Source organism: Crocuta crocuta, unplaced genomic scaffold (assembly GCF_008692635.1).
Source record: "Crocuta crocuta isolate KB4526 unplaced genomic scaffold, BGI_CrCroc_1.0 scaffold27, whole genome shotgun sequence".
NCBI lineage: Eukaryota > Metazoa > Chordata > Mammalia > Carnivora > Hyaenidae > Crocuta > Crocuta crocuta.
In genome coordinates this window covers 5147286-5171573 of record NW_027532250.1, presented here as the reverse complement: position 1 = coordinate 5171573, position 24288 = coordinate 5147286, and the positions used below count along the sequence as shown (strand labels likewise).

The following is a 24288-nucleotide window of genomic DNA, read 5'->3' as shown; positions in this document are numbered from 1 at the left end:
TTAGGGTAAGTGAAACAAGTCATATTGGGACATCTGGGTGGCTCAGTCAGTTAAGTGTCTGACTTAGGCTCAGGTTGTGATCTCATGGCTGGTGGTTCTGAGCCCTGTGTTGGGCTCTGTGTTGACAGCTCAGAGTCTGGAGCCTGCTTCAGATTCTGTGTGTCCCTCTCTCTCTCTGCCCCTTCCCTGCTAGTACTTTCTCTGTCTCTGTCTTTCTCTGTCTCTCTCTCAAAAAGAAATAAACATTAAAAAAAGAAAAAATAAAAGAAACAAGTCATACTGAGAAAGACAAATGCCCTATGATTTCACTCATACATGGAATGTAAAAAACAAAACAAATGAATAAACAATCAAAAAGCAGAATCAGATCTGGAAATGCGTAGAGTGAACTGAGGGGCGCCAGAGGGAAGTGGGGGTTGGGGAGAGGGAGATACAGGCTTCCAGCTATGACATAAATAAGTCATGAGAATAAAAGGCACGGCCTGGGTAACATAGTCAATGTTATTGCACTAGCAGTGTCTGGTGACAGATGGAGGCTACACTTCCCGGGTGCATAGCGTAAGTATAGAGAAGTTGAATCACTGAGTGTACACCTGAAACTAATGTAACATGTGCTTCAACTATACTCAAATAAAAAATTCATAAATTTTAATAAAAAGAATATCTCAGAAAGTCAGAGAGCGTCTAAAAACAATGAGTCACCAAAGGAAAGGGATCAGGAAGTTTCTTTGCATCAGACAACTTGTCACTCATGTAAATTTACCACATATTCTTGAGAAACCAGTGCTGATGACAAAGGGTCCTGGGAGGGGCAGCCCCACAAAGTCGCATTGCTTCTTTCCCCCCAGGGGAGGGACTGTGCGCTGGGCTGTCCCTGCATGGCAAAGTGGTAGCAGCCAATAACTCTTCCCAGCGTAGAGAAGATCTGCAAGTTCCTTCTGCGTCTTCATAGAGATCCATGCCAGTCGCCTCTTGGGTGGGGAAAAAAATAAAGGCATCACGACACTGTCATTCCTCGATATGATTATTCACCTTTTCCAAATTGGAAGTCAAGGTCCAGAATGTTGCAAATGGGACTTAATTGTTCCAAGAGCGGAACGGCACAGCCCTAAGCAAGGACGCTTGCTTGTCATGCATGTGCATGTGTGACTTGCTCACTGAGAGCTTCCCCAGGAAGGAATAGTGATGTTGTGTCTTTTCTCCCAAAACTGTCCAGGAGGCCGGGCTAACAACTCATTGCTTATGAGACATAACTAACCTGACAGTGGATTGTGAAATGTTGGACCAGTTATTCAAATATCATTTATGGTAGTCTTTTTTAAAAAAAGTTTATTTTTGAGAGAGAGAGAGAAAGAGAGCGAGAGTGCAAGTGGGACGGGGGGTTGGGTGGGACAGAGGATTCTTGCTGACAGCAGCGAGCCCAATGTGGGGCTCAAACTCATGATCTTTGAGATCATGACCTGAGCCAAAGTTGGACGTTCAACTGACTGAGCCATCCAGGTGCCCCTATAGTAGTCTTTATTCTCATGCTGCTTTTAATCTAGACACTGAGCAACAACAAAAGAAATGTACAGCACGCTGTTTGTGACATGCAGAGGTAGCTCTAGCAGAGAATGAGGGGAGAGTGTGTTAGAGTAATCTGGGCAGGTTTCACTGAGGATGGTGCCTTGAACTTGAAGATACAGAAGGGAGCAGGTGGGCCAGTGTCTCTGAGCTGAGGGTGACTTTGTCCCCTGGGGGACCCTGGGCAATATCTGGAGCCATCCATTTTGCGTTGAGATGGGGGAGGTTACTACTAGCATTTCATGGGTGGAGCCCAGGCGCCTGCTAAACATCCTCCAATGTACAGCACAGACCCCACAGTAGAGAATTCTCTAGGTGTCAGTAGTGCTGTGATTGAGTCACAAGCTAACAGCTGGGAGGGGTATTCCAGCCATGTCACAAGAGCACAGTATCAGTCAAGAAATAACCAGAGGAAAACATCCTCAGAAAAGCATCATTTGTTCAAATGGACGATCTTGGGGTTGAGCCGAGGTGGTGACATCTGGGAAGATGGAGGTTGTATTTGGAGAATGGCCGAAGCCAAGCTGGGCAAATTGGGAGAGTCCATTGCTTGTGCCCTGAGGGGTTGGGTGGTAAGCAAAGTAAGGAAGTGGACAGGTGTAAGCCCGGGGTGGGGGAGGGAAAGTGGTGGTAAAATGGGAGAGGACCACCATCGTCACAGCCATGGAGAGAAGTGGACACGGTTGCTAACCATCCTACATTTTGAAGAGAAGCCAGCATCTTGAAATGTTATGTCTTGGTAAATAATTTATTTCAATCTTTTCTAACACTGTGCAATGCAAGAAAAAAACACAGGAGAGATTTTGGTCTGTAGAGCTTCTGGTTGCGACATCTGGGCCACAGACGTGGGGCTGAGGGGTTTGGATACTGTGCTTTCTCAAATCCTCTGGCAAGTCCAGTGCTCTGTTCTGTGACTGTAAAGGGCAGATCGCCCAGCTCATCCTCGAATATTGGTCTTGCATGTACCATGTTTGTAAGTCAGGAAGGCTCCGTCTTTCTCTGCACCTTCCAAACCCAACAGTCAAGATCCAATGTACCGTTGCCAAGACTCGCTTAAACAAGATGGAAGGAAAAGACAAAAATTCTCCTTAATCCTGGTTGATATGTGACTTTGCTTAGCACTTTGAATACTATTAAGTGTTTGAATTTCTTCCTGTGTCTTTTTCACCGAGATGACTGTCTTTCTGTTTCGCTGACAGCCTCTGCAGGACCAAATTGACAGCTCTTTAAAGACGGCTGACGAAAAGCAGCATTAATTAAGTCATTGCCGGACTGTAATTGTGTTAAGAAGTAAAAATCTAATATGAGAAAAGGTTAGTGAGTCCTCTCTTGTGTCAGATTTTCTACTCCCTATGAATATTAATGTCCTTAATGAAGACAATCTTTGCCTCATCAAGTCCTTGTTCTGCATTCAGGTGCCAAATCCCGGTGCCATTGATTTGTTTTTAAAGAACAAATATGTCAGGAGAGAGTGACTGTCCTGTTTCTTATCAACATCATAGAGGATGCTTTTGTATTCCTAGAAAGAGTTTATAGATTTTGTGTGCGTGTACAAGCTCTTGCCAAGGGGAGGGGAGACCATGATGCGCAGGCAAGGTAAATGAGTTACAGTAATTTAATATTAGTGTTGAGTTTGATTGCATTAGCTCCTTTTCTGTCTGTGTGAGCAATAGTCATATATTAGTGGGGTTACAATCAGCGGTTTTAATGGTAAAATAGGAATTCTCTCCAGCAAAGGAGAGGCCTACGATGTAAGCATCGAAATGAGCTCCGTGAGAGAGTCTGCTCCTCCTTTACTGATGCCTGCCCCCCGCCCCCGAAGGAGGAGATAATGATGATACTAATGAAGGATGGTTCTTAAGTGGGTTGGGGGCTCTGAGGAATGCAGCTGTACAGAGGAGTGTTGTGTACCATTCTCCTCTCCCTTTCTCTCTCTCCTATTTTTTACTCCCACTTCCTCTAATTAAAGATGNAGCCCAGGGCATCCTGCTCCTGCCTAATAAAGTCAGCACTGTCTATTTTTTTCTGAGGAGAGTCTGATTGAGTCAATAAATTGAGTCATGTACCTGAGTGATTAGAACCTGTTAACAGGATTGGGTTGGACTGGGAGTAACGGAGAAACTCCAAAAAGGGTAAGTGCACTGGGAGAGGTGGTGCTTTCTGTAGGTAAGTCCAGGTCAATATGGCTGTTCTGTGAGGGAATGTGACTCCGGGCTCCCTTCAACTTCTGCTCATCATCCCAAATATGGTTCTTGTCCTCATGGGCCAAGATGGCTGTTGGAACTCCAGCCATCATGCTCACTTTACAGAGCAGTAAACAGGCAACTTGACATTACCCAAGAGGGAAGGGGGTCCTGATTTACTGTGATCACATATGTGTTGGGCAATTCTCTTATATTATTTAATGTTTATGTCACTGTATGATGTATCGTTGCCTTTATGAGTGTTCTATTGCTACATAAAAAATTAACACAAACTCTGTAGTTTAAAACAACACACATTTATTATTTCACAGTTCCATGGGCCAGGAGTCAGGGTTTGGATTGGCTGGGTCTTCTGCTCAGGGTCTCACCAGGCTGAAATCACGTGTTGGTGGAGGCTGTGATTGTCATCTAAGTCCCCGGGTCATCCAAGCCCACTGGCTGTTGGTCTCGTTGATTTTCTTGTGGCTGTAGGACTGATACCCTCTTTTCTTGCTAGTGGCCACCCAGAGACTGCTCACCTCCCAGAAGTCACCTGGAGTTCCTTTCCACATGGCTCCCAGAGACAGTTCACAACATGGCAGTTTGCTTTCTCCTAGGCCAGCAGGCACTCATCCCTCCGAAGCTTCATCCTCTTGTGAAGGGTCCTCTGATTAGGTCAGGCTCACCCAGGATAATCTCCATCTGATTAACTATAAGTCAGGAGACAGAATGATACAGGGTATGTAACACCAGCGGGTGGGAATCTTGGGGGTCATCTGAGGATCCTGCTCACCGTACTTCACCTCTTCTACAAATATGGACATTGAGGCTTATAAAGACTGAGAAATATGTCCATGTTTATAAGTGAAGTGGTCTAGGATTGTATCTATGTCTTCATGACTCCAAATCCCATGATTATTTTCCAGGTAATGCAATACCAAATTATTGTCAATATACACAGAGTGGTAGGCTATGCCCTTGGTTTTGCACAGTGTCCTTGAATCACGTGTCTTCCAGGTGTAACATAGTCATTAATTCATTGCGGCGGTGTTCACTGAGAATCTTCTGTTTGCCAAGCACTAACTTGGAGAGACTTTAACATAAGGCCCTATAAAAATGTGGTGAAAAAAGGGCCGAGTTTTTCTCAAGCTAGAAGGCCAAAGGCCAGGGTTTGAATTGTAACTCAGTCACATAGTAAGTTTGTAACCCTCTGCAATTCACTTACCCTCAGTTTACTGATCTGTAAAGCGAGTATGATAATAATAGGACTCAGTTCATAGAATTGTTGAGAAATATAACACTCGATCAGTGTTTGTCATGAAATACTCGTGTCCGTGTTGTCCGTTTTTGATGGCAAACTTTTGGAAATAAGGGATGAAGACAGGAAGCTCTTCTGCTCTACTGTTATACCTTCCATCAAATACCAAAGCTTATCAAAAATGAATCCTTCTTGTGGAACTGAGAGCACATTTCTGCCATGAGGCAGATTTTCCTCATCTTACCCAACACACTTGGGCATTCGGAATAGAGGGAAAAACTGAACATTTTACTAGTTCTCTCCAAATGCAGTGCAGACTGCTAAGCTGTTTCCTCAGAGGGGGAGACTCGAATTGGCTCCAGGTTCCTTCTCGGCTGCCAGACCGTGGGAAGTGAGAGAGAATGTCAAAGCTGGCGGTTGACAAACAATAAGCTTGTTCCAAAATGAGGAGGATTGGCCTCAGCAATATCCTTCACAAATGTTTTTCTCAGCTTTTAATGAAGAAGGAGAAGGGGAAAAAATTCCACAAACCCTACCAAGAGATTCTGGGGCACGGGGGTCATAATTTGCAAACGTTTTAAGTGCGGCAATGTACCAACTTTGAGTGTATAGGAGGGGAAAGTGTTTACATATGCGAGGAATACATGTAATTAAAGAACCGTCCTTCTAAATAGAATGAACAATGTGAGTATTATCAGTCTGCTTTGATCCCATCCCCATCCTCCCTCCCTCCAAAGAAACCACTGTTAACGAGTTTGAAATACGGCCTCGGACCATTTTTTGTTTTTAAATCAATTATATCTATGTTATATTCCTTGAGAAAATACATAGAATTGGTTATTACACAAAACACACAGAGTTGCCTGAAGTTCCTTCTTCTTTTGTAAAAAGTGTCGTAATATACAAATCATTCTGCAACTTGCTTGTTTCTTCAACTGTCTTTCACACGTCACCCCCCTCCCCCATGTCGATACATATTGATCTTACTCATTCCTTTCAAACCGCTAAGTATCCTACATTTAATTTGTCTATTCACCTGTTAATGGTTTGGATTGTTTCTACCTTTCCAGTATCTATTTGGAAAAACATGGCAACCGTGGTTTGCCTGTCATTCTTCACTTTGGTCATATGATTTTAATTGCCTCTTAAAGGTTTTATGTTTTGTTTTTGTTTTGAATTTTTTAAATGATACCAGCTGATAGAAGGTTCATTTGTTTCTTCCAGAATTATACACTAGCAATAGGTCAGGCATTGTGTTAGGTTTTGGGCATGTCACGTTAAGTATAACAGTCTCCCTCTGCCCTCAAGCAACTCAAATGATAAATTCCATGAGACGTGTATGTGCAAGGAAATCTGTTGCACACAGTAGGTCTGTAGAGATGAAAAGTTAGAGGAGGTTCCTCAGAAGAGGAGTGTCAGTTTGATTCAACTCTTAAGAAACATCCTTCAAGATACAACAGGCCCTTCCTTAGAACCGTGGTAAATACGGTCTGTAGCAGAGAATGTGACCTTGTATGGTGTTGACTCTCCTGGAGACATCACTAAAGGTGGCCATTTGACTATAATTTAAGACGGTGAAGGAGAGTGAGCTGGGAATTAGGTTGATCTAGGATGTGTCTTAGAAATTTAAAAAAAAAAGAATGATGTATATATGTGTGCATGCGTTATAGGGGAAATCTGTTGTTTCTGGTTAATCTGATGACACTAAGAGATAGGTTTCTAGTAACCGAGGATTTAGAATGTAATTTTTATGATTATGATTAATTGGGGATTTTCAGCCCCCAATTTCTTGCCATAACCCTCGGGCCTCACTTTTTGTCTATGACATTCTGCGACTGCTATATAAATTTCATGGCGTTAGTGACTTCTAGTTCTCATGTTGTGAGCTCTGTATTTTTCTCTGACAGTCAGTAGACCCTGCCCTCTCAACAGCCAAAGGATGGTCAAGTCCAGGGCCTGGCCAGGGAGTGAGGACGATCAAAACACCTTTGGTATAAGGGTTCCTTCACCATCATTATTTCTCACTATTTACCCCAAAGTCTGGCAAATCCAAACATCACACATGCTAGATACCTGTGTGCTCACAGAAAATTATTTCCTAAATGAGAGAGCATCAATATGGATCTGTTTTGAAAATNATGGGCACTTGTGGGGATGACCACTGAGTGTTATATGGAAACCAACTTGACAGTAAACTATCTGTAAAAAAAAAAAAATAAATAAAAAAAAGAAAAAAGAAAATGCCTTCCTGCTTTTTGAAAGGGCTTCAGTGATTTCTTACATTTGTGAACTTTCTTTTAAAAAGGAAAAGAAAAAGAAAAAGAAAAAGCATGTTTTTACAGTAGAATTACAGAAATATATCCCATGGGGATTTTGTTTTGTCAACCGTGGCTAAACAGAGTGGAAGGAAACTCCAGACAAGTCTCTCTAATGGTAGGGTTTTGACCTTTCTTTTTTTATGTTCTGGAAAGTTAGTTCAAAGTAAAGTATTTGTCTCTAAGAGGGGGGTGCTAGGTATTGGAAAAGTAATACATGAAAATGTAAATATGTATATCTTATGCACGTGTGTAAGAAAGTGAGGGTGAGTGGGAATTTGTTTTTGAAATAGAAGTTATATTATGTATTAAATTGATTATGGGGTTCCCGTGACTCACCAGTTAGATTTTGATTGAAACTGCTTGTAGATGGATGAAAAATAAAATAATATTTGAATAAGTGTCCATTTACATAAAACCCACACACAGTCTTTAAGAATAACACTGAAATGTATTATAAGTCAAGGATTTTTTTAAAAAGTTTCCCTTTGTAAATGTAAAGTGAAGGCTTTCCTTTCCAGAAGGATAGAGTATATGTAACTTTCCCTATTCCAAGTAAAGACCCTGGATATTGTGTATGTAACTAAATTAAGAAGACAGTAAGAGTTGAAGAGAAGAAAGCAAAGAGAAGAAGGCAGAGCAGCGAGGAGCCTCTGGACTGAAGGATGAGGTGGTGGCAAGTTTCCTGGGTTTTCTTTTCATATCCTGCAACCCACACTGGGAGCCAAAGAAGCCAGAAACCCAGCAACACCAACAGGTGCACAGAAGAGTGCTGTTCTCTCTAGCCCAAGGATCAAAAAAGGGGCAGCCATGGGGCGCCTGGGTGGCTTAGTCGGTTAAACGTCCGACTTTCGCTTAGGTCATGATCTCGCGGTTCGTGGGTTCGAGCCCTGAGTCGGGCTCTGTGCTGACTGCCAGCTCAGAGCCTGGAGCCTGTTTCAGAGTCTGTCACTCCCTCTCTCTCTGACCCTTCCCTGCTCACTCTCTCTCTCTCTCTCCCCTAGAAATTAAAAAAAAAAAAAATTAAAAAAAAAAAAGGGGGCAGCCTAATAAGAGAGAAGACACTTAAATGGCCAGAGAAAGAAATATGGCTCCAACCTCACTCCCACCAGCAAAGGCTAATGGGAAGCTGCTGCTTCCCTTTCATGAGGCTGTCATGAGGTGCCCCATACTCCCACCTGGTTGGTATTAGGGGACACACCAGGGAGAGACAGGACGACCACCACTGCCCACCGGTGCCAGCCCATCCCTCCACCTGCAGCGTCATCAGAGCCCAGCGGGGAGCTAGAAATCCCATGCTCATCCAGAAGGAATGAAGAATCTTAGCGCTCCTGTGCTGGTGTCCACAGAGACAGAATGGGGAATCTGGATTTCTACCTGGAAACAGGAAAGAAATGGCTACATGACGGATCCTTGAAATGTTGAGAACATGGGAACATTCTCTATTTGAGGGCATCAATGTCAATGCCAGGGTGGCGATATCGTGCCACAGTTTGGCAAGATGTGAACTAAGTTAGGGGAAATTGGGTTCAGGGTGCGTGGGAGCTCTCTAAATCATTTCTTACAACTGCACGGGAGTCCACAATTACCTCAAAATAAAAGTGCTAAATGAAAATAAAATGAAATACACCATCTTCTGGTCTTCATTTAATACCTTCCTTCACATTCATCTGGTTTCGCCAAGACATTTAGTGAAGACTTAGTAGGCATTGGGCGGTGAGGATCCTAATATGTGTGTTTCCATTCCTGCCCTCAAGGATTTACTGATCTCTTGAGGAGAAATCAATCTGTAAAACAATAAAAAGGAGGGAATAAGTCCTTAAAAATAGAAATGGATTATTTGGAGGCTCTATGTTTTATCATTCTAATCAACTGGCTAAGGGTCAAATGGCACAAAGAGAGAGAGAGAGACTTTATAAAATACATTAGGATTTTCCCAAATTTCCTACTTAGAACAACTCAAGAAATGTGCTCCAGCAAGAAATAACAACCCACTAGCCGTAGGGCAAAACTTATCGATACGATGGATAATTGGGATGTATTGGTACCTTACGCTGCTTCTCCTTACACTCAGCATAAGCATCCTCAACTTCTTTCATCCCAAAATGGTTTAAATACCCTATTTTCAAGGCTGTGGACTACAGTGGCTCATCACATGAAGTACCACTTCTGTTTGTCTTTGTTCTGACCCCAACTGTTATGGTCATTCACTTGACATCATGATCATTGCCCCGTTCCCATCAGTGCCAGGCCACAAAGGGCAGCACCCACAGCGGAGGCAAGATTGCAAAACCTCCCCAGTGGAATCCCAATGTGAGATGATCAGGTCAGCGAAAGGAATCTGTGAAAGCCACTCCAAGGCCAAGTCCACTTGCTTATTTTCTCTGCCTTCTGCTTCAGTGTGTTTCCACATCCTCCCAACAAACCCTGCCTCGGAGGCTGACTGTCTCTCCCCTCATGTGTGAACTATTTTCACTGTGGCTTTTGAGATGGTATTGGTGCCAGATTTAGCATAACATAGACCAATGTTGCCCAAATTCAGTTTTGCACGTTGGTGACAGTCGGTGACAAAGTTGTTACAGATCTTCAATGAAGTAAAGGCAATAAGAGAAACATAGCACACATTTTACAAGCCAAATGTATTCAGTTTAAAGGGTGGGCCTTGAAAAACAGTGGGAGCTACTGTTTTTCCTACTTTGGAGTGATTAAAATGATTTCTGTGCGAAGGTGTGTGTGTTGATGATGGCTACATTTTACTTCTCAATGATCTTAGCTTGCAAGAGAAAAAATTGGTCTCCACCCCATGATGGTCTAGCCCTCCCTTCTCTGCAATTTATCTGTGGTTGGAAACAGTTAGCAAAAAGATTGGAGACTATGAACACACAGTTTTTTTTTTTAAAGATCAGCAAATATGATAAGAGAGCACGGCTTTCCAAAGTTCTATGGCAAACTAGGACTTGCTCACATACCTGCCCCCTCTTGGAAACTCATAGACACCTTTGCATTTTATAGGCTCTGAAAAGTACAGCTAAAGAGACTTAACATGGTGTACATGTAATTAAGCATTTGCTTAATTCATCCAACCAAAGTATTCTTTTATTTTCTCTACACAATATAGGTTGTTTCATGGCGTACATTTGGGGAAATGCTGCCATACATGACATATGATACATTCGAGTGGAGAAAATGGCCGGACTAAGAAATTTGGGTAAGATATGTTGGGTATACGTTCACAAAAGCAATAAATTTGGAGAAAACTTATTTGAAAGTAAAAAGAGATTTGGAGAAAACTTATTTGAAAGTAAAAAAGAGACTTGGACTGGCTGCTGAAGAGGCCAAAGAGAAAGATAAAATCAGTCTCTACTTACAGCTGCGAGCAAAACTGCCCATGGGTTCCAGGCAGCTAACCTGAGTGTGGGGATTAGGCAAGGATCCATCCTGGGGGGTGATGGGGAGTGTGGTAAACTGGGGAGCACACGCCATGCTGTTCACCTCCCGTGGACCATCACCATTCAAGGAGGTAGGTGTGGTGGTGTTGGGCATCTTTTGGATTTTGAAGAGAAGCCAGGGATCCACATCTTTTTTCATGAGAAATTTCTATCTGTCTGTCTGTCTGTCTACCTACCTACCTACCTACCTACCTACCTACCTATATCTATCTATCTAGAGCATGAGTGGGGGGGAGGCACAAAGGGAGGGAGAGAGAGAATCCCAAGCAGGCTCCACACTCAGCAGGAAGCCCAATGCAAGGCTCAATCCCACGATTCTGGGATCATGACCTGAGCCGAAATCAAGATTGGTTGATGCTCAACTGACTGAGCACCCAGGTGCCCTGAGAAGCTTCTCTTTTTTACAAAGTTGATAATTCACAGCTAAAACCAAAATGTGAGTGAAATATATGCCTGTATATATGTATTTTTGTATACGTATATGCTATATATACAATATATATTTATAGGTTGCTGGTTTACAAGCTATGATCTATTCTTCATTAGGCGATCATTGCAGAAATTATCTGATATCTAATAATAAAGTGTACTGTATCAAAAATTCCACTGATTTTGGAAATATACAGCATCCTAAGGAATCATGAATGTTGAGGCTTATTGTCCAGTTAGACCAAGATGGCACTGGTCGGAATTTTCCTTCCCCAGGAGGTCATATTAATGATATTTGCTTTTTTTTGTTGGAAAAACAAAACAAAAGCAGGATCCACCTAGATACCACCATTGCTACTCCCCTGTTCCTCTCTTTCCTTCTGGGCTCACCTCCTAGGTCGTCCGTGTGTGCATCTGCCCTTGGTATTGGAGTTTGTGGAACAACAGCTATGCGCCGGCAGGTAGATTAAGGTCAGGTTTTATGAGAAGCAGAGAGAGAACTCAAGGGTTTCTTAACATGCCTGATCTAGGAGCCACAAAGGGATCACAGCTCCCCAGCTGCATTTGTCCCTGAGAGTTTTTACAACAACCACCAGAACACTGCGTCATCTCCAAAGAGGACACAGGACTCGCTCGCAGCCTCAGATTAAATTTAACAATTAAAAAAACATTTATGCCCCTAGGAGAGAAAATTATCCTCCATAATGTTTTTGCGAACTGCCAACATTGTCGTTTAAAAAAATAAGTTTATTTATTCTGAGAGAGAGAGAGAGAGAACGTGCGCAAGGCAGGGACAGAGAGAGGGAGAGGGAGTGCAAGGCGCAAACTCAGGAATCCGCGAGATCATGACCTGAGCCAAGATCAAGATTCAGATGCTTAACTGACTGAGCCACCCGGGTGCCCCCCAACATTGTCATTTGTAACTGGCACCCACGCCCCACCTTGGTGAATGTGAAAGTACATACATTCAAGGTGGCTTGAATTGCAAAGCTGAGCATCAGATATGGAATATTACAGCTCTCTAAGCACGCGTTTTTGAGAAGATTTGCTGTCCAAGTCTAAAAGTTGCAACAGGAAGAGGAGGGCACTTTCAGTGGGTGCCAGTACTTCTCAGCTGAGGGTGCTCTCACTCCGTCATCACACTGTAACCCCCTGGAGCCATTTAGCACTGTCCGGAGACACCATTGCCAAATCTGGAGGACCGGAGCTACCTTGAGCTGGCAGGAAGGGACCAGGGATGCTGCAAAGCATCCTACAATGCACAGCACACACTGCTCTGGCCCAAGAACTTGATGATGCTCAGATTGGCAAATTCTGGCCCATTTCAGGCAGAGGGGATGCTGCTTTGAATTTACATCATGCACACAGTGAGTTATCTTCAAAGCTGGTGAAGAGGGCAATTTCCTCGCACTTCCGTATTTTTGCCAGACCGGCTGGCATCCTACAGAACTGCCGCCGCGCCTCAGCCTGGACCGGACTTGGTCTGAGCACTTTGCAGTAAACTCATCGGGGGAGATAAAACGTGTGGCTCTTGTCAGAGCCACCAGTTCTAGTTACTGTTTCTCTGGACACGTGGGAGCCAGCGAGGTTCTCCTGAAGGAAAACTCTGTGCTCTGAAGCTATCATTTCAAGAGATTTCATTTAAAATAGAGTTCTAAGCAGATTCACACGGGGACAAACATGTCCTGCATTTATTTCCTCTCCAGCTATTTCCTGGGATCTTCTGGTGGAGGGAAGCAGCAGGGCAGGCCGAATGTGGTCCTCAACCCTCATGGGTCCCGTGATCTAGACCAGGGGTCAGTACACTTTACTATAAAGGGCATGGTTGTAGACACTTCAGACTGGCGGGCCATCTGGGTTCTGTCACAACTACTCAACTGTGTGGCTGGAGCATGAATGCGGTGTAGACGACAGGTGAAAACATGGATGTGTCTGTGTCCCAATAAACCTCTATTTACCGAAACAGCCCACTGTCCCACTCTATGGTCTACATTAGTGGGATAGACATTATTCCGATAAGTACTTGATGACTCATATTTTTCCCATCTGTCTTCTATTCTCCTGTTTTTTTGTTTTGCTTTGTTTTGTTTTTTACATGAGAATTCATTTGTTATATTCGGGTCTCAGTGTAAAAGAGCCTCCTTCATGATCAAAAATTGTCCCTCTATGGATTTTCCATCATGTTATCTTGCATTTTGAGCTTCATAAGACACATATATCAAATCATTTTGTTTATATATTTGTTATCTGTTTTTTCTTCCCTTGCAGAGAAACAGGGATCTGATCTATCTTTACATCTCTCTTCCTACCTCATAGAACAGGGCCTGGCATTTAGCCGGTAACACATGTGAACACACACACACACACACACACACACACACAAAGCCAATAAAGGAAACTTACAAGAACATACTTAGTGGTGAGACAAGAACATACTTAGTAGTGAGATTTAAACTAGTTCGGGGGTGGGGGGGCTGGGGATCTAATTTTAGATCTGGTTACTCTGTCATTGAAGTAACAACTAGTACTAGTAGCTCACATTAATTGATGAATGTTATGTGCCAGGCAATATTCTAGCCATTTATGTGTATTAACAATTTTATGAAGAATTAATATCATCACCCAATTTATAGACAAGAAAAGAACTTGGAGATGAGGAACCTGAGTGAGGTTACTAATAAAATCTGAGATGGACATCCAGGGAGTGTAATTCTTGCTCCTGAACACTGTAACAGGCTGCTCCCACTATATTTTCCACACCAAAAATATGAAAAATTAAAACAGTTTAAGGGGCACCTGGGCAGCTCAGTCAGTTAAGCATCAGACTTTCGCTCAGGTCATGCATGATCTCCCACTTCGTGAGTTCGAGTCCCACATCGGGCTCTGTGCTGATGGCTCAGAGCCTGGAGCCTGCTTTGGATTCTGTGTCCCTCTCTCTCTTTCTGCCCCTCCCCTGCTGACACCTCTGTCTCTCTCTCTCTCAAAATTAAATAAACATAAAAGAATAGAAATTGATAAAAATTAAAAAAACAAAAAATAAAAAACAATTTTTTTAAAAAATTAAAAAATTAAGAATAGAGCAAAAAGCAAGAACTTGACTTTACTAAAAAATTTCATTTATTGCATGACTCTAGTACATCCGAAGAAAGAACCTCATAAAACTAGGAAAACTTTCAATATGTGAATTCTACCCCCTTTTCCCACTTCTTGGATTCATTCTGGGAAGTTAGGACCCTGAGTCTGTACACGCCCAGGCGAAATTGGACACTGCGGGCTCCATGCTGTGGGGGAGGGGGTACTGACCCCTTTCTGTGTGGGGCTGAGTTTGCAGCAGGGCCGACAGCTCCCCACCTGGCAGGGCAGCGGGGACTTTTTCAAGCGAAGATCAGACCCAGTGAGAACGCAGCTTTACTCAGCAGCACTACAAACACCATCATCTATTTGTTGCCAAGAAATCGTCATTGCCGATTACATGTATGCGAAACAAGACCTCGGCCCTGACTTAAGCCAGGAAAGGGGTGAAAACGGGCTGCCTCAAGGGACAGCAAGGGGTTTGCAAGATTGGGGAGGAGTTCAGAGCTAACGGGAGTGGTGCATCTGTCAGCAACTGTGGGAGAGAGGGGCTAGACCATGACTTTGCAAGAGGCACATGGCATTAGGAGAAGATGGTCCTGAAGGACCAGAATGCCTCTGCTGAGGTGCCATCTGGATGAGCCCTGGGGGACCTCGGGTAGTCTTGGTGCTTATAATAACCACTGGGTGCTCACTTGGTACAGGACGCCATCCTAAGTATTTTATATGTATAGTGTCATTGTGTCCTCACAACCAACCTACTACTATTAGCCCCATTTTCTAGATGAGAAAACTGAGGTATATAGGGGTCCAACAGTTTTTTCCCCAAATCACATGGGAGAGCCATGAATGGAACTCAGGGGTATCTGCCTCTAGGTCTCAGACTCGTAACTGCCGTTACTAGTACGGCCCCAACCTGGCTTCATGCTCATTTTGTAGATGGAGAAAACAAGGCTCGGAGAAGGACAGTGACTTCTCTGAGATTTTAGCCTGGATCTGAGCCCTTCTCTTTCTGGTAGAAAAGCCCCATGGTCCTGTCATTACACTAGGACGGTAGCTGTATATCCAGACTCACTTTGCGAGTTAGCTCTCTCTGGGACATCCCAATTTCCTCTCTGAAAAGATGTGATGGAGACTGGTCTGGGTTTGAACCTGGGAAGGAGAGGCACCAGGTAGACCTTGTTGGATAAATCTAGCAAGGCTTCGAGTCTGCTCGGATATGGACAACGAGGCATAGAGAAAAGGCGAGGTTTTGCTCGTCTGTGAGTGCCTTGTATCTAGGAAGTGATATTTTGCAGAGATGAGAGAGACAAATGGGATGGTTTGGAGAATTAAGGCGATTTTATCCGTATTATTATTCATCTTAAGTAATTTCAAGCAGGCATTTGCCTCCCCAGAACCAGCTAGTAACTTCTGGGAGACTGTCCTTCGTCTGGTCACAGGTCATACACAGTATTTCACGTCCGAGGGCATAATATTTGATCACAAACCCTGACCTCTAGTCTTGATGACATATGCTCTGAATTTTAAAAGGCTTCTTCCGGAAATATTTAAAGCTAACCATTTCGTTAAATGAGTCCCAGATATCCAGACAGTGTGACTGGGATAATATGGAATTATTTATGAGGATGACTTGTTCTGAGAAGATTATTGTACTAAAGAGATGGAAATCCCACCTTTTCTCCCCATTCACTTGCTGCGATTAGCGCTGATATATTTCAGATGTAGCCGAGAGGGATAATAGGTAAAGTGGATTTGGGGCCACAGCCATCCTGCAGTCCACACGGATTGGGTGATGCAACTTGCAGTTGCTTTTACGTGGGATCCAGCCTTTGCTTAGGCAGCAAAACATTCTTGTATCATGATGAAGTTTTGGATTTAAACTGACTGGGTTCATCCTGCATAACTTAGATCTCTTTCATTTGCTTAATCCTTCCTTCCTTCCTTCCTTCCTTCCTTCCTTCCTTCCTTCCTTCCTTCCTTCCTTCCTCTCTCTCTCTCTCTCTTTCCCTTTCTTTCTTCCTTTCTTTATATTTTAGTAATCTCTACCCCCAACTTGGGACTCAAACTCATGACCCCCAAATCAAGAGTTTCATGCTCCACTGAATGAGCCAGCCAGGTGCCCTGGGCTGCTTAATTCTTATCCTTTACTTGGATGGAATTTTAAGCATGTAAGCTTAAAAAATGCTTACAGGGCTTAGGATAGAATCTATTTTGTTTTCCAAACCAAGAACCCCCTTTAATGTCACCTCAAAACTGAAAGGTTTGATTGATAGTGCTTCACACTGATGTTGGAATAAACATTCTCATATATATTTACTGGCTTTCCAGGCCTCAGAAGATCTGGCCCCTAGCTACCTCTCCAGCTTCCTCTCGTCTTTCTCTCTTTTTCTCTCTGGGTTCCAGCCACATGGCCTTACATTTCTTTGAAATTGACATTTCTTTCTGCATATTCTAATTTTGGGGGCTACAACACTCTTTCTTCTTGCTTCACCTTGATCTGTCTCAAATCATCTTTTCAGTGATAGCTTAATCTTACTTCCTCCAGGAAGCACCCCCCCCCCCCCCAGATCTCTCCCTCTTCCCCCAAGACTGGATCATGCTCTCCTGTTATATATTATCACTGACTAGTTTCTTCTTTTCTATAGAACTTACATCAATTAAAATTAAGTATGGGTGGTTGTGTTATTATTTATGAATATTTAGTTTCCTAGTGGGCTACAAGCTCCCTATGAGCAAGTTATCTGTGGTCTCTCAGGGCCCACAACAGTGCTTGGCATTTTGTAGTTGCTCAATAAATAAAAGAATGATAAGTGAACAATAAATGAGTAAATGAGTATTTGGTTAGTTGCCCACGAATTATGATTTGGGACTGTTACAGAAAGGCAACTCAAGGCCGTCACAACCCAAACTCTGAATGCTGGTACTTTATTCTGAAGCTTACGTAAAATTTCCACATTATTTTATGCAAGCATATCTTCTATCATTTTTCTCAATCTTAAAAAAATGAGTTGAATCAAATGATCTGAAGCCTATTGAGATTCTCCTCTATTGCATAAAATCTACTCATTAAAGGCATAATATGCCATTAAAAAATCAGAAAAAAATCAATTATGGCAACATTACCCGGAGTGTGATTTGTGGAGTACTAGTTTTGTCGGAGACTCACATGACCAAGGGCAATTGGGAAATTAACAACAAAAAAGTTAAATTTTGTTTGTTTTAGTGAAGGACTTCTAGAGCCTTAAATATGCTAATGTGCATCATGAAAGCTGATGTGGAGGGTTTAAAATGAAGTGTTTTCCAAACATGTTTGACCACAGAGAATCACCTGGTCATAGACCATCTTTCATAAATGGTGATATGCATATGGAGAGACAAGTCGGGAGAAGGAACTGCATTAATTTTTTTTTTTTTGAGAAACTCTACTTTTTCTTCCCTAAACCAAATTTTAAGAATAATGCTTTCTTCCTTGCATTGGCAAGCAGCTCCCAATTAAGCACCAGCTCTGTTTTACAGTTTGAACATCAGTAACTCTCATTAGAATGGAGGCCTGGCATTCCCGTTGTCATCCAGCTCTCACTGGGAGTGGGGAAGGGCAGTGAGCTTTGGGATATTTAAGAAGTGGAATGAGTGCTTTAAACCACTCTATGGATGAGGGAATAGAAGTAAGGAGAAGCAATATTCCTTTCTGGGAAAGTAATCAGACTCTGAAATATAGCCTCAAAAATGGACAATGGAGAAAAACTTGCAGGAGTTAGCTTCTAACAGGAGAGAAATAATTCAGAAGATCAAATTGAGAGCTTTGGTTAGCATGGGTTTTGATAAAAAAAGAAAGTAAAAAACTAAAAACAAATAACCTCAACATCATTCATGCCTGAAACCCAAAAGAATATGGACTCTGCCTGTATATACTTGTCAACCCCCTTGTGAATAATATTTTTGTTGTATTTAATGACCATAGGGCGTGACTCATGAATTTGATGGTAAACAGGGTAGTTTTGTAGCCTCGNGATATTTAGGGTATAAAAAGGACATGAATTTTATAATAAAAATAGCAGGAGAGTTTGGTGGATGGGGTTTAAATATCTCTGTGGGATACAAAGTTAAACAGATTACCATATGTTCCCTTCAGGAGCATTTGTAAAATGAAGACCAAATGTGTTTTATAGAATGATGTTCTTCATAATGCAGATAGCCACTGATTTGAAGCTGCAGCTAGAATAAATATGATACCTTTTGAGTGCTATTCGCAGACACTGGTGACCTATCAATTTCCCTATCTCGGGAAAAGAGAACCAGAGGATGACAGCTCCCTCCCAGAAGAGTGGTTGATATACGTTAAGTGGCTACGTCTCTGCCTCTGATTATTAATTGTGGCTAATATAGAGCAGGCAGATGTCCCCAGACTAGAAAGATGCTTCGTGGAACAGGGAGGTCTTCAGGCACGGTGGAAAGAAGCTCGGGGTCTGGGTTTCTGGCTGTACCTTGAGGCCAAACAAGCTTGAGCTTCAGAGACTCTCACATTTCAGGCCCTGGGAGGGGTCCTTCTAACGTGTTGTCATGGCGATACGTATCTGTAACATCTGTGCAAGTAAAATGTTTGCAGCAGAATCGGCTAAGATGCTGTCTATTTCCTCTCCAACTTCGCCTTGGCCATACTTAACCTTTGAGTTGAGTGGCATCAGAACGACCACTGGTATTTTAAGGTCCAGTTACAGGAAGTATGGTTGGAGGACAAATTCCTTTGGGGGTTGGTATGATCTATTTATGTGCTCCTCCGTCACCTCCTTTACAGTCAAGGTCCTGCTAGTATCCTGGTTTGGAGTGGCTTCTAGAAACACCCCTACACCTACTGTGTCAATGAACCCAGTGCCGTTGTGAGAAGGCACAAGGCCAATGGCCGCCCTGTGATGGGAAGATATCTTAAGGTGTCTGTACTGCCAATGGTCAGTGGAAGACAAACAGGGTTAGGAAGGTAAAGAGCGGCACGCTGGTCTGTGGAAAATTCTTCCCAGCATCAGATATGTACACTAGTAAGTGGAGAATAGGATTCCCATCAACAGTCCACTTGGACACTCTGTGCCCTCAGGAGGATAGAAGGATACTCACTCGTGCAGCAGACACAATTGTTAATGCACCATACTGGGCACCTGGGTGGCCCCGTTGTCCGGCTCTTGGTTTTGGTTCAGCTTATGATCTCAAGTTGTGGGTTCGAGCTCCATGTCGGGCTCTGCACCGTCAGTGCGGAGCCTGCTTGGGATTCTTTCTCTCCTTCTCTCTCTGCCCCCTCCGCAGCTTGTGCTCTCTCCTCAAATACATTTTTTAAAGATAAAGAAAAAAATAAATGCACCACACGTTATTTTTTCTGTTTTGAGGGAAATTAAAAGAAACTATCATAATGCCACTGTTTAAATTCCTCGCTAATATGACACAGAATACTAGCATAAATGAGAGACCGTAAAATGCAAAATACACCATAAAATAAGAACATCATGACAAACTGATAACTGGGGGTTGTTCATTCAAAGAGTGTTTCAGGTTAGTCATTCCATGAAAAACTTGGAATTTCCCTGAAATCCTACAGCTTACATAGGAAAGAAACTTGATGGAGGCTTTCCCCAAACTGAGAACTATTCTAAAAATGTATGCGACATTACCTCTGAGATATAAAACTCACATAAACATTTGCAAACTACCTATAATAGAAAGGGTTTTGATCAACCATGATGGGAAAGGATGACGTTATTTTTCTATTTTCTCTATAGAAAGATATTTTATAAAATCTCTGTCCAGACAAGACAATCAAAGAGCATGATGCAAAAAAACAAAACAAAACAAAAAAACAGAAACAAAAACAGAAACAAAAAAAGCCCCCACAAAATCAAACAAAACCAAAAAAATATAGGAAAAATCTTTCCGAGATGTCAGTCAGTTACTAAAATATTGAGTTATTTTTTCAGATTTTGGTGTGTGTGTTTGTGGTTTTAGCTCTTTAAAATTTATAATTCAGCTGCATGTATTTTCTCATTCCCAATAGTTACTTTCTTGTGTAATTTTGTTTCAGTAATTTGGAATTCTTTTTTTTTTTAATTTTTTTTTATAGTTCATTTATTTTTGAGACAGAGACAGAGCATGAGCAGGGGAGGGGCAGAGAGAGAGGGAGACACAGAATCCGAAACAGGCTCCAGGCTCTGAGCTAGCTGTCAGCACAGAGCTCGACACGGGGCTTGAACCCACAAACCGTGAGATCATGACCTGAGCCCAAGTCGGACACTTAACCGACTGAGCCACCCAGGCGCCCCTGGAATTCTTTTTTAAAGGAGGATCCAAACGGAAGAAGTTGTAACATCAACAAAACCACACGACACTGGATACTTCAGCCATGTTGGCCTCAGTTTTCTCACCTGTAAAATGGGTGGCAATAACACGAGGTGAGTGGTTGTAGAGAGAACATCGACAGGCTAAGGCACTGGAAAGGGCTTAGGTGACAAAAGTCACAAATCCAGAGTCTGCAAAACCTGGGAACAAGACCGCAGGTGCCAGGTCGCCCCCTGTCCTCATGCAGCAGCTCAACGCCCGTGAAGAACTATGTGACATCTGTGTGGTTCCTGTGGGATCAGCTCACCTCAGGGCCTCTTCTCCAGGGTCTTAGGGGGCTGTCCTCGAGGAGGTGGGGGGACAGTTCCTCGGTACTTGTCTGCAAGTTCTCTCCCCTTCCCTCTTTCTTGTGCCACCTTGCATTTTTTCTGAGAGACAGAGGTGGGAACGAGGCAGAGGCTGCCTTCCACCTGCTTCTGCGGTTCCTTCTGGAAAGCGCAGTCATGGAAGACTGCAGTTTGTAGGCAGGTCTTAAAAGCAGCGCCATTATCCGGATGCGGATTTTGCGGGTGTCGCAGGCGGACGGCCAGGCCCCTCTGCTATTGCCAGCGCAGACGTGGCCCGGGGACCCTGGAGCTGGCCGTCGTGAAGCAGCTTCTTAATCCCGGGTCAGGAAGTGGTTTTGGAGCCAATATTCTGGTGGCAGTTTTCTGATTCTCCACATGCCTGATGTCTGCGGGCCGGCCCTGCAGCGCGGATTCTGGAGCCATCCCGGAAGGTGACCTCCTCTCCTCCAACAACCATCATGTGCCTCGGTGCGTTCATATTTTGTGCTTCCCAATCTGGACTGATGCAGGATGATGTGCAGAGAGTTCTTTTTTTTAATGTTTATTTCTGAGAGAGAGAGACAGAGTACGAGTGGGGGGATGGACAGAGAGAGAGAGGGAGACGCAGAATCTGAAGCAGGCTCCAGGCTCTGAGCTGTCAGCACAGAGCCCGATGCGGGGCTCGAACCCACAAACCAGTCAACCGACTGAGTCACCCAGGGGCCCCGACATGCAGATAGCTCTAATGCATCGTTCAGAGATTTCCTCTACTGTCGTGCAAAGTAGAGAGAATCAGAAAGTTACTTCTACCCGAATATGGCCTAGAAGTGTCAGGGGCTTGCTGGCCGGGCCTTGCATTTTGTGGCGAGGAGAGGTAATTTCAACTCTCCTGTTCAAGACTGAATAAGGGCATATTGTTGTATATCCATATAGATAGGGAACAGTGACCGGCGATCAGAAACCCAGTCTCTGGAATTTAAGTGTCAACCTCAAGGAAAGGGAAGAGGTGAGAGCCTGAATCAATTAAGTTTCTTTCACTTGGTGACAAAAGGCTTGCCATTGAAATAAAGTGCAGAGATAGAAAAATAAATGTTGCACTCCTGAGCGCACGCATTGCCATCAAACCGGTACAGGATACGAGCCGCCATATGTTGAGGGTTAACACACGCAGTTACCATACTTTACATGCCTGCCTTCAATTCAGTCATTCTAGTTACTCCTCACAGAGACCCGATAAGGTGGGGGACGGGCTAATATCATTTCTGTGTAAACCCGGGGAAGGGCGCCGGAACTCAGGCAGGCTACCAGGTGATCCACAGCTAATAAGGGAACTAGATAGAATTCAGACTTAGGATTTGCATAAAGAGCAATATGGGGAACACGTCAGGTGCAGGAGATGTGTGAGAAAAAGATTTGGAAAGGGAAGGGGAGTTAGTTGATTTTTGAATAGTTGTGGCCAATATGATCCTGGTGCCTGGGAAGGATGCCGAACTCTCTAAGAGAATCACTAAGTAAGAAGAGACACGTGTTTTTCTGAGTGGGTAGGGGTGGCTCTCTGGTCCTATTCCCCTGGGTCACCATGGCCACCGCGAGGACCCCTTTGTTCTCTCTCCTGCCATACGGGTGCAGACAGGATCGTCCAGGACCAAATGGGTCCGCCGCACATCCACCTGTTTAGTCGGATGTCAGAGCCCAGAGAGACGCCCCTCAGACACTGGTGGAGAAAAATGGGGCATCTTCCTCTTTCCTGAGCCACAAACAGATGCAATGGGAGAACGTGGCCCCCACGTGGGTGTCCGGAGTGATCGCTGCACTCCTGTGGCTGCAGAAAAAGGGCGAGTGAGGGTCCCTGCAGCCTCCTGCCTGGTTCTGAGTCGTGCCCAGGGAAGGCCCCCGGCTCCGCTGTTCGTCATTCCCTTTCTTGTGACCCCTCACTGTCCCACACGTTTGCCCCTTTGCTCCTTTTAACCTTCTCTGCCAGAGTCCGAGAGGTGCTGCCTTTAAGACGTCAGGCTCTACCTGGATTTGAACCCTGGTCACACTTATCGGTGATACAACCCTGGGTAAAGATGGCCCCTCTCTCTATCTCAGTTTCCATATCCTCACCTGTAAAATGGGACAGATTTTACTCATAGGGCTTTTATGAAGATTCCCTGATTTAATACAGGTCAGTGCTTGAACCACCACCTGGGACAGGGGTGCCTGGGCGGCTCAGTCGGTTAAGCATCTGACTTCCGCTCAGGTCATAATGCAGATGTCGTGGGTTCAGGCCCCACACTGGCCCACTGCTGTCAGCACAGAGCCTGCTCTGGATCCTCTGTCTCCCTCTTTCTCTGCCCCTCCCCCACTCACGTGTGCACGTGCTCTCTCTCTCTCTCTCTCTCTCTAAAATAAATAAACATTTAAACAAAAAAAACACCACCTGGAACATAGTAAAAGCTCATCAAATCTTAGCGATTTTCCCCATTCATTTTCAAACCATGTGCTCCCAACCTCACACATTTATGTCCCATTTTCATGATTTTTGCCACATCAGCACCTGCAATAGTACTGTATTTGCTTAATAGTTTTATTTAACTTAATTCATCCCATATAACAGTATCAATGATATAAGCGATTTAAAATGCGGGTTAATTTTTTTTCCTAACATCCTTTTCTTTGTCCCTTAGCAACTAAAATTTAAAAGTTAGTTTACGTATTCCTAAACTCCCGTGTACCGCTAGTGGGCTAAGCACTACACTTCAGGAAATACTTGGGTGCATAATTGTTTTTTACACGTTGACTTATTTTATTAACTCATTAATTTACTAATTCCTCTAGTTATACATTCAAGGACTCACTGAGTCATTAATGACCAGAATTGTTTTTTGACAGCCATGTGCCAAGTACCTCGTGTGCGCAGGCCCTGTGCTGGACCCTGAAGGGATGCAAACACGCCCCAGGTAAGTCCTTGACCATGGGAAGCTCACAGTCCGATGAGGGAGGGAGCCAGTCGCGCAAATAAGCAATCGCAGTGTCGTGTGACAAGCCCCTAAGAGGGTGTGCGGGACATGGCATGGGGGCCCCAGGGGAGGCAAGGCTCCTGCAGCCAGATGATTCTCCAAGGACACAAACTCAGCCTCCCCACTCCTGAGAAAACAATACTGGTCATGATGCAATAGTTCCTGCTTGTTGTCAAGTGGTGTGAACATCAACAAGGCAGGACTTCCCGTGCGGGGTTAGACAACACAGAAAATGGAGGTAGAAAGGATTCTGGCTAAAATGAAGATATTTCAGCCAGTCCTCCCTCCCTTCCTTCCTCTCTCCTTTCCTTCCTCCCTCCTTCCCTTCCTTCCTTCTTTCCTCTCTCCATCCCTTCCCTCCCCCTCCCCC

General features: G+C 43.8%; 1 long non-coding RNA gene across 1 annotated transcript in view; it reads left to right on the top strand.

The window, feature by feature from the left end:
• Positions 1-24288, top strand: part of LOC144243343 (uncharacterized) — a 115158-nt gene that overhangs the window by 44954 nt on the left and 45916 nt on the right. Inside the window, exons 2-3 of the long non-coding RNA XR_013338624.1 lie at positions 10438-10527; positions 23791-23858. This is a non-coding gene — a long non-coding RNA (uncharacterized LOC144243343). The remainder of the gene's footprint in view (positions 1-10437; positions 10528-23790; positions 23859-24288) is intronic.